This window comes from Scylla paramamosain, unplaced genomic scaffold (genome assembly GCF_035594125.1).
Source record: "Scylla paramamosain isolate STU-SP2022 unplaced genomic scaffold, ASM3559412v1 Contig17, whole genome shotgun sequence".
Taxonomy (NCBI): Eukaryota; Metazoa; Arthropoda; class Malacostraca; order Decapoda; family Portunidae; genus Scylla; species Scylla paramamosain.
In genome coordinates this window covers 1,055,001-1,063,458 of record NW_026973682.1, presented here as the reverse complement: position 1 = coordinate 1,063,458, position 8,458 = coordinate 1,055,001, and the positions used below count along the sequence as shown (strand labels likewise).

The 8,458-nt window shown below is 48.0% G+C and overlaps 1 long non-coding RNA gene across 1 annotated transcript in view; it reads right to left on the bottom strand.

Annotated features, from left to right (window-relative positions):
* Positions 1–450: 450 nt before the first annotated feature.
* The window catches only part of LOC135097334 (uncharacterized), a 73,740-nt gene continuing 65,732 nt past the window's right edge, over positions 451–8,458 (bottom strand). Inside the window, exon 3 of the long non-coding RNA XR_010265612.1 lies at positions 451–1,261. This is a non-coding gene — a long non-coding RNA (uncharacterized LOC135097334). The remainder of the gene's footprint in view (positions 1,262–8,458) is intronic.

The following is an 8,458-nucleotide window of genomic DNA, read 5'->3' as shown; positions in this document are numbered from 1 at the left end:
GCCGTGCCTGTGCCTGCAGGAGGTCCACGCCACACGCCGTGTTCGTTTGTATATGAAACTGCAATGGTTTTTTTTTACGAGCACATCAAAGAGCCGCGCGTCTCATTAAGTGTTTTTACAGGGGACCACTTGCAAGGGAGGATTGCTTGTTTACAGCAAGTAATTTAATTAAAGATTCATGTTATACCTTCACTGTTTTAACTGAATCATGGTCATAAGAGTTGAGGGTAATGAGCAGCATGCACGTGGCTCTTTGTGTGACGTTCGGTGAGACATGCAACACTGTCTGTCTGTCGGTAGTGGGAGTTAACACGATACTTAGGAACACTGCGCCGCCTCCTCAAGCAGCGCCGCCTCCTCAAGCAGTCAAAGCCAAAGTGAAACACGGGATTCATTATCCGAAGCACCAACGACACGAGATGGCAACCCAAACACACACACACACACACACACACACACAGACACACTCAGATGTGGTAATAATGGCTATCCCGCCCGCCACATCCCAGGAAAAGTTTGTTAGCAGTTAATAGGCCGCAATTTTCCTTATGTAAAGTCGTCTTAGTCTCGTTCGGAGCAAATCACCATCATCGCAGTAGTTTGTAGTTTATTTTTTCATCCAACACTCTCTGACTTCCCCACACGTCATATTGGCAATTCTCTCCTTCCCCACCATTCTCTCTCTCTCTCTCTCTCTCTCTCTCTCTCTCTCTCTCTCTCTGCCGGCAACCACAAAGTGCACACCTTCCCTCTTCACTTCACCTCAGTCTCTGTTGACTCTGATACCTAGCGTGCTTATTTTCCCATTGGTTTGTACCGGAACTCCGCCAGTCTCTACACACCACAGATGACAACTCTGCTAACGCCTATCAGCCTCCAGTGATCCCTCGTTACAAACTTTTCTGGACCCTGACCGGAGGAGGCAATGACTGCTGCGGCCTGACTTAAAGAAGTGTTGTTCTGTCTGCCTGCCTGGCCGTGAATAGGCTACTGAGCTGCCCAGTAGGTATCCTTACAGACCTCAGACCTTGCCGTATTGCTCGAAATTAAACCAAGTACTGCTAGTCAATTCAGACGGGTCGCAGTTACTATGGACTCGCGGAAGACCAAAGCTTTTCCGCTCGAATCAAGGTCTTAACGAAGACGATGAAACACCTCCACCGAACCCAAGTGAAGGCGAGCAGACGGAGTGGCGGGCAGGAGTGGTGGGTCAGTGGCTTCTTACCTTGACCTCCGTGAACACAGGTGACGGCACACTTACCTGCAAAGAAAAGGGATTATCAGCATGGTTGTTATATTCTACCTTAGTACAGCCTTAATGTATATTTTTTTTTTATGTGTGCATATTTATTGCATTGAGTGTCGAGCTGATGTTAAGGCAGCTTTGACCTAAATAAAGCGTAGAAATTGCACTGAAAGGAATATGAAAAATACGAAGTTAAACTACGCAAGGTATCAAATAAAAATCAAGGAACGTCTGTCCGCCATCTTCCTTTCCAACATCACATCCACTCTTTCAAAAAATAGCATTATAAAAGCCATACTATAACTTTTTTTCCTCCCGTCAAATAAAGTCGCTATTTGCTATTTCAGTGGAGAGCCTTTGAGTTGCAAACACCACAACTTCACGGCGCCTTTTTTCCCCTCGCCTGGCTGGATGTCTTGCATCTCTCCGACACTCCAGTTCGTGACTCAGCCACCATAAGATGGAGATAATTAATTACAGTTGTCAGCTAAAGCAAATGGTGCACTCACACACTCTCATTCGCGCACCACACCCACCAATCCACACTCACACAAAAGCAACCGATGCCACGCAGGGCACAGGGTATCAGGAACAGGCCCCCTGTTGCACTGCCGGACTTCACCTTTGGTGGCAGCGTCATCCCCCTATTCTCTCAGTACAGCTACCTCGGAGCTCCAGTCAAGATCTCAGCAGTCCTCCCTGCCCGGCGTCAGCCCCATCCCATCATTAGTGACCTATTGGATCGTCTCCAGCGACGACTTCGCCCTCTTCAGTGGCTCACCAACAAGTCCTCCAGCATCTGCGTTTTTGTGACCAGTACTATCTCTGTCACTTTCATTCGCTCTGTTGTTGATTATCTCTCCCCTGCCTTGATTCAACTACCTCAGGCTGCTTTAGAGCCTCTGCAAATTTTTCAGAATAGAGCGATGAGAATCATTGTTGGGTGCCCCGTGACCACCAGGATTGTAAACATGCAGCGTGAATTGAGGCTCCCGCCCTTAGTTGATAGAATATATTCAAATGTTACTTGCCTCACAGTCAAGTGTCTTCACTTTCCACTTCTCTCGCCACACTACACGCAGCTGATCAGGACCTCTCTTGGCCCTACTCCACCAGTCCCTCCTATTCTGCCCACTGGTCGCCGACTTATTGTGTCTGTTTCCTCTCTGCTCGGGAGCCTTAATTTGCAAGTTTCTGCCGCTGCCGTGTCCCCAGGCCCACCCCCGTGGATGCTACCAGCGCCTGAGGTGAGCTTTACCCCTACAACCAAGTCAGATCCGCCTCCTCTCCAGCTGCAGCTGGCCTTGGAACACGTGGCGACAGTGACGTCCTCCATCACAGCTCATCGCCTCTACACTGACGGGTCTCTCCAGTCGGATGGAGCGGCTGGTGGTGCGGTTTTCTCACCTGACTTGGAACCACCTCCAGGTGGCTGGGTCGGCCGTCGGCTCGGAAACCACTCCAGCTCAACGTTGTGTGAGCTCTATGCTATCCTGAATGCTGTTAGCCTCGTGTGTCAGAGGGGAGTGAATGCAGTTGTTATTTGTGACTCAAAGGCCCTTCAGTCCCTTTCTGCTACCCGTCCCACCCACCTAATAGTAGTTCAACAGATTCTTTCCTTTTTAGCATTAATGACTGCTCGCAATGTGTGTGTCAAGTTTATATTGGTAATATATCATGTTGGTTTACGTCACAATGCTACAGCTGACCGCCTAGCGAAGGATGCCTGCCGCCTACCTCCGCATGGTGATGGTCGTCCTCTCTCCCTGCCATGTCACCTCTCCAGCGCTCCCCGCCGCTCTCCTACCTATGCGGCGTCGCAAGGATACTGACAGGCCCCACAGTATCACCATCAACATGGTCATGGTCAACATGATCACCATCATATCATGGTCTGCCGCCACAAGTACACGTACCGTTGCCGGGGTCTTACGGTTCGGTGGCACAACATTGTCTCGGCGCGTCTGCGGTTGGGCTACCGCCCGCCGTGGCAGATTGCCGGGGTACAGGGCGAGCCTCCCTTCACAGAGTGTCGCTTGTGCCGCACACCGCTTGCCAACACCATCGAGCACTACTGCCTGGTGTGCCCCACTGTTCGGCACCTCCTAACCCAAGGTTTGCCGCTGGATGCTGTCTGTCGTCATATTCTGGTGCCCGATTATCTCGATGAGATTCTCGTGCGTTACCCTCGATTTAGTGGCTTTTCCTGATGCCCTGTGCCCTGCGTGGCATCGGTTGCTTTTGTGTGAGTGTGGATTGGTGGGTGGGGTGCACGAATGGTGAGTGTGTGAGCGTACCATTTGCTTTAGCTTGCAACAGTAATTAAGTTTCTCTATCTTATGATGTCTGACGTTATTTGCGTAATAAATTAATCAAATCAAATCACCTCTCTCTCTCTCTCTCTCTCTCTCTCTCTCTCTCTCTCTCTCTCTCTCTCTCTCTCTCTCTCTCTCTGACGACAGTGTGTGTGTGTGTGTGTGTGTGTGTGTGTGTGTGTGTGTTGTGTGTGTGTGTGTGTGTGTGTGTGACATTCACTGTGGCAGAGGGAGTGCTAGAAACCGGAAGGTGAAATTTACGCCTTTGTTTTCTGGCGATGATTCGAGGAAGAAGATTGAATAAATTAGTAAAGGCTCATTGAATCAATAGGCGGCACGTGTACATAAAGACGCACTTAATCTGCATACATAGGTACATTCAATACAGTCTAGATTTATATAATTATGTATTATGACAAAGACCACGGCGGCGTTGACTAGGAAGTGCTCCATCACCACGGCCAGGAGCAGCACGCCGCCCCTTGTCCGTAATTCTCCAGTCTGGTAAAACATTGCCAAAACTTTCCCTCTTTCCAGCCCAAGCTTAGACGGGTTCAGTGTGTGTGTGTGTGTGTGTGGATAGCTATGATTTTTGTCCCTTACGTAGTTTTCATCCTCCATTTGTCTTTCATGAACGCAACATTCTAGTCATTTGTTAATAAGAACATCTCGCTTCTTCATATTTATTACGTTGCCTTAGGCGGAAAAAAACGCTATCAGACTCACTTCTGATTCCTTCCCCGCTACAATTTCTCCATTGTCCATAATTCTTTTCAGTGCACACACACACACACACACACACACACACACACACACACTGGCGGCAATAATAAATCTCACAAAGGATCTCGCAGCTTCTCCGCCAATGGGGCCAAGGAGCACCAGCTTTCCTCTCCAATAGCCATGCCACCTCCTCCTCCTCCTCCTCCTCCTCCTCCTCCTCCTCCTCGTTCATTAATCACTCCCCTTTTCTTCTCGATTTCATTCTCAATCACCCCATCGCACCAATGTCTCGTCTCATCCTCTCTCTCTTACTTTCATTTCAATCCCGTTTTTCCCTCTCCCCCGCCATCTCTCCTTTTCTCAGCACAACTCTTGTCCTTCATGAAGTGTTTCGAGAGGCCAAACAAAAGCTGAAGCTCTGGATTTTCTCTCGAAGCAAAGAATTAATGTCCAACTAAATCACTGCCTCAGACGAGACGAATGAAGGGCTGACTTTTTTTTTTTTTTCCAAGGAAGCGAGTGAAATGAACAGCCTCGTCCTTATCGCTTAACATCGGAAGGAAAAAATAACGTAAATAAAACGAAAAAAATAAAAAAATAAATAAATAAAAAAATGAGGAAAAGAATATTGCCAAACTTGGTAGCAAACAAAAATGTTAAACAGAGAATATAATTTCTTTTCCCTTTAGAATTAATTTCCCTTCTATATGCAAGTCACCATCTCCTTCGCCGAGTTGTATTTACCCTCTTTGTGGTGTAATCTTTCAGGAAATTGTAAGTCTCGTGAAGAGTAACTGGATGTGAAATTGTTCAGCAGACGACTTGTGAAAGAGAGGAGCGGGAGGGAAAGTGCACAGCCTTCAGGAAGATGAAGATGTGAAGTAAGATGATGAGGACAGGAAGGCGCAGGTCTGGCCGCGGAGGAATGAGGGAAAACAATAAGTGTAAGCTAAAACAACAACAACAACAACAACAACAACAACAACAACAACAACAACAACAACAACAACAATAATAATAATAATAATAATAATAATAATATTAATAATAATAATAGAAATGGGAGTAATTACGAAAACCAGTCAAAATCGCATTAACGCTACAAAACAAAAAGAAAAAAATTACTTCATTTTGCCTTCAGTATCCCATTTCGCTCTGTATGACAAAAACAAGGAGGAAGAAAAAAAAAAGACGCAGAAGAGAAGAAAAAAGAAATCTGATCGTTTTAACTTTGAAGACAACAAAAACCTGTTCAGTAAAAAGTAGCAAGTTTCCGATCAAGCTTCACTAGGATCAGAAACTTTCTGAAAAGAACAGACGAGCAATTTGGTTCACGAAAAGGGAAAGATTTACGCCGTTATTTGGCTCTTAAGGATCACTGCTGTGTGTGTGTGTGTGTGTTTGTGTGAGAGAGAGAGAGAGAGAGAGAGAGAGAGAGAGAGAGAGCTCATCGCATTACTGTCTGTTGTCTCATCCTCATTCTTTCTTTTATCCTGTTCTCTCCTCTTCTCCCCAGCCACACACACACACTCTCTCTCTCTCTCTCTCTCTCTCTCTCTCTCTCCCAATGATGACATAACGTCGTCTCCCCTACTCCACCGGACGAGGCGGGCGCCTCATGGCAACCCAACGGCAAGACAGGCGAGGCCACACAGCTACGAGCACACATCCATCTCTTGGCGTAATGGCGGCCGCTCATCTGAGGCACTGTACCTTTGTCTCTTCCGCGAAGCAAGATGGCCGGCGTGTGACCCCGGATGGCGAAGATAAGCCGCGACCACTTCCGTTCATCACGACGTCGACAACACACACACACACACGAACCACACAACACTCGACTGCTGCTGCTCCTTCCCCGGTGATACCGACTTGTGATTGGTTCCCGTGCCGTCCAGCCTCTCTCTCTCTTAGTGTTCCACAGCTCCGTCATCTTCCTGTCACCATTACGTGCTGATAACTACGCAATATATATTTTTCTAGCAAGAACTGAACGTGTTATATAAGCGTGAACACTTTTTACAATGTCAAGCCTCACAGCGGCAGAGTCTGGCATTAAGGGCTCGCTGGTGTGCGAGACTTCACGAGGCTCCGAACCAGTCGCCTCGAGCAATGAGCAACAGGCAGTGTTGTAATGCCATCTGGCGGCGTGCGGTGTCTTCCTGATCCAGACTGTGTGTGTGGGGACAAGGACTGCACGAGAAGAGGCGCTCACGGGCTGGAAAATAACCCAGTGTGCTCCTTATTAAATAATACTGTGACCAGCAACCATGACTGTACTGCGCGCAAGAGAGAGGGAGTGGGAGGGATGAAGCAGGGAGAGGGAACAGTGGAGAAGGGAGAGGGAGAGGGAGGAGTGGAAGGAGAGGGAGAGGAAGGGGTGGAGGGAGAGGGAGAGGGAGACAGTAACGGAAGGAGTGGGCGAGGTCCTATTTTTCCGTGGTGAGAGGATAAGACGTGAGTGGAGGAGGGTGGCGGCGCTACTGAGGAGCTGGGAGGAAGAGGAAGAGAAGGGGAGCCATAACACCTTAATGGTTTAGGAAGGGACGACCTGAAATATGTATAAGAAGATCCAAGTGATGAAAGAGAAGCCAATATAATGAGTAGTTGAGAGGAAGGTTACCACGTAGATTATTCAGGAAAGTGTTAAGAGGAACAAGAGTGCAGGTGAAGAAGATCAGGGCAAGAGTTTTTATCAGGATTAAAGGAGACTAACAGGGAGGTGAAAGTGACACACTGAGAAAAAAAATGACTACAGAAGTGATTATCAATGCAAGGAGAGCAAAGTGCGGTATGATGTAGTCACTGGTTGAAAGGCAATAGGAGCGAGTCAAAAGGGACAACAATTACAAAGTGGTGAGCGGGACAGGAATTAGAAGGAAGAGAGACGGAGAAAACCCGGAGGAGGATAAAACAAAAGAGAGAGAGAGAAAAAAAAAAAAAACAGGGAGACAGAGAGGAATTGTAAACCTGCAGAGGAGTGACGAGGCACTGAGGTGAAGGTCCCCGAACAGAGGCCAAGGCGGTAGTAAAAAATGACAGCATAAGTGTCTTGAAACAGTTCAAGTCATAACAAGTGGAAATACAGAAGCAGGCAGGGAGTTCCAGAGTTTACCAGAGAAAGGGATGAATGACTGAGAATACTGGTTAACTCTTGCATTAGAAAGGTGGACAGAATAGGGGTGAGAGAAAGAAGAAAGTCTTGTGCAGCGAGGCCGCGGGAGGAGGGGAGGCATGTAGTTAGCAAGATCAGAAGAGAAGGAGTTGATAAGACGAAAAGCTTTTAATTCCACCCTGTCTTAAGAGCGGTTACTGAGGGTTACTGAAAAGATGAGGGAAGAGGATGGGGAGTGAATGGGAGCCTGCAGAGGAGTGACGAGGGTTACTGGGAGGTTAAGGGAAGAGGATGGGGAGTGAATGGGAGCCTGCAGAGGAGTGACGAGGGTTACTGGGAGGTTAAGGGAAGAGGATGGGGAGTGATCGCCCTCCTGGGAAACTTGTCATCCCTTCATCCTCACGAGCCGCCACTCAGCAGTGTGTCACCCATCACAGAGAGAGAGAGAGAGAGAGAGAGAGAGAACCAAGCGGAGGTTCCCGAACTGTAAACGCGATATAAAAAGAAGCTAATGTGATGGAGGATGGGAAGGACTGGGAGGGAAGGATGAGGTGGTGGTGGTGGTGGTGGTGGTGGTGGTGATATGCCTGTTTTATGGTGTCGGGCTGTTCATACATAACACTTCATGCAATAATGCTTTCTACTGAAAAGTGTAAGAGCCAAGACCGCAGTGCTCTTCAAACACATTCCATTTCATTATTTTGTTACTTGAGACAGACCAAATGCTGCACATTATGGAATTACTGACAACACTATCGATGCCAAATTCCTGACAAAAGAAATGCCAGGCGAGCAAGGCGCACGGCGGCACACAGGGCCTGGCCTCGCGTGCCGCTCACACTGCTGCCCACGAGGCGCTTGATGAAATTCCCGCGACCACTGGGCGAGGCGCGCAAAGTGGCCCACGAATTGAATGTCCAAGCAGCGCCAGCTTGCTGTGTGTGTGTGTGTGTGTGTGTGTGTGTGTGTGTGTGTGTGTGTGGTTAAATAATAATGTTTTGGCGCGCCTCCACACGGCGTTCTCAGATCGTGAGAGAAAGGCGTGCATCATTTATGTCTCAA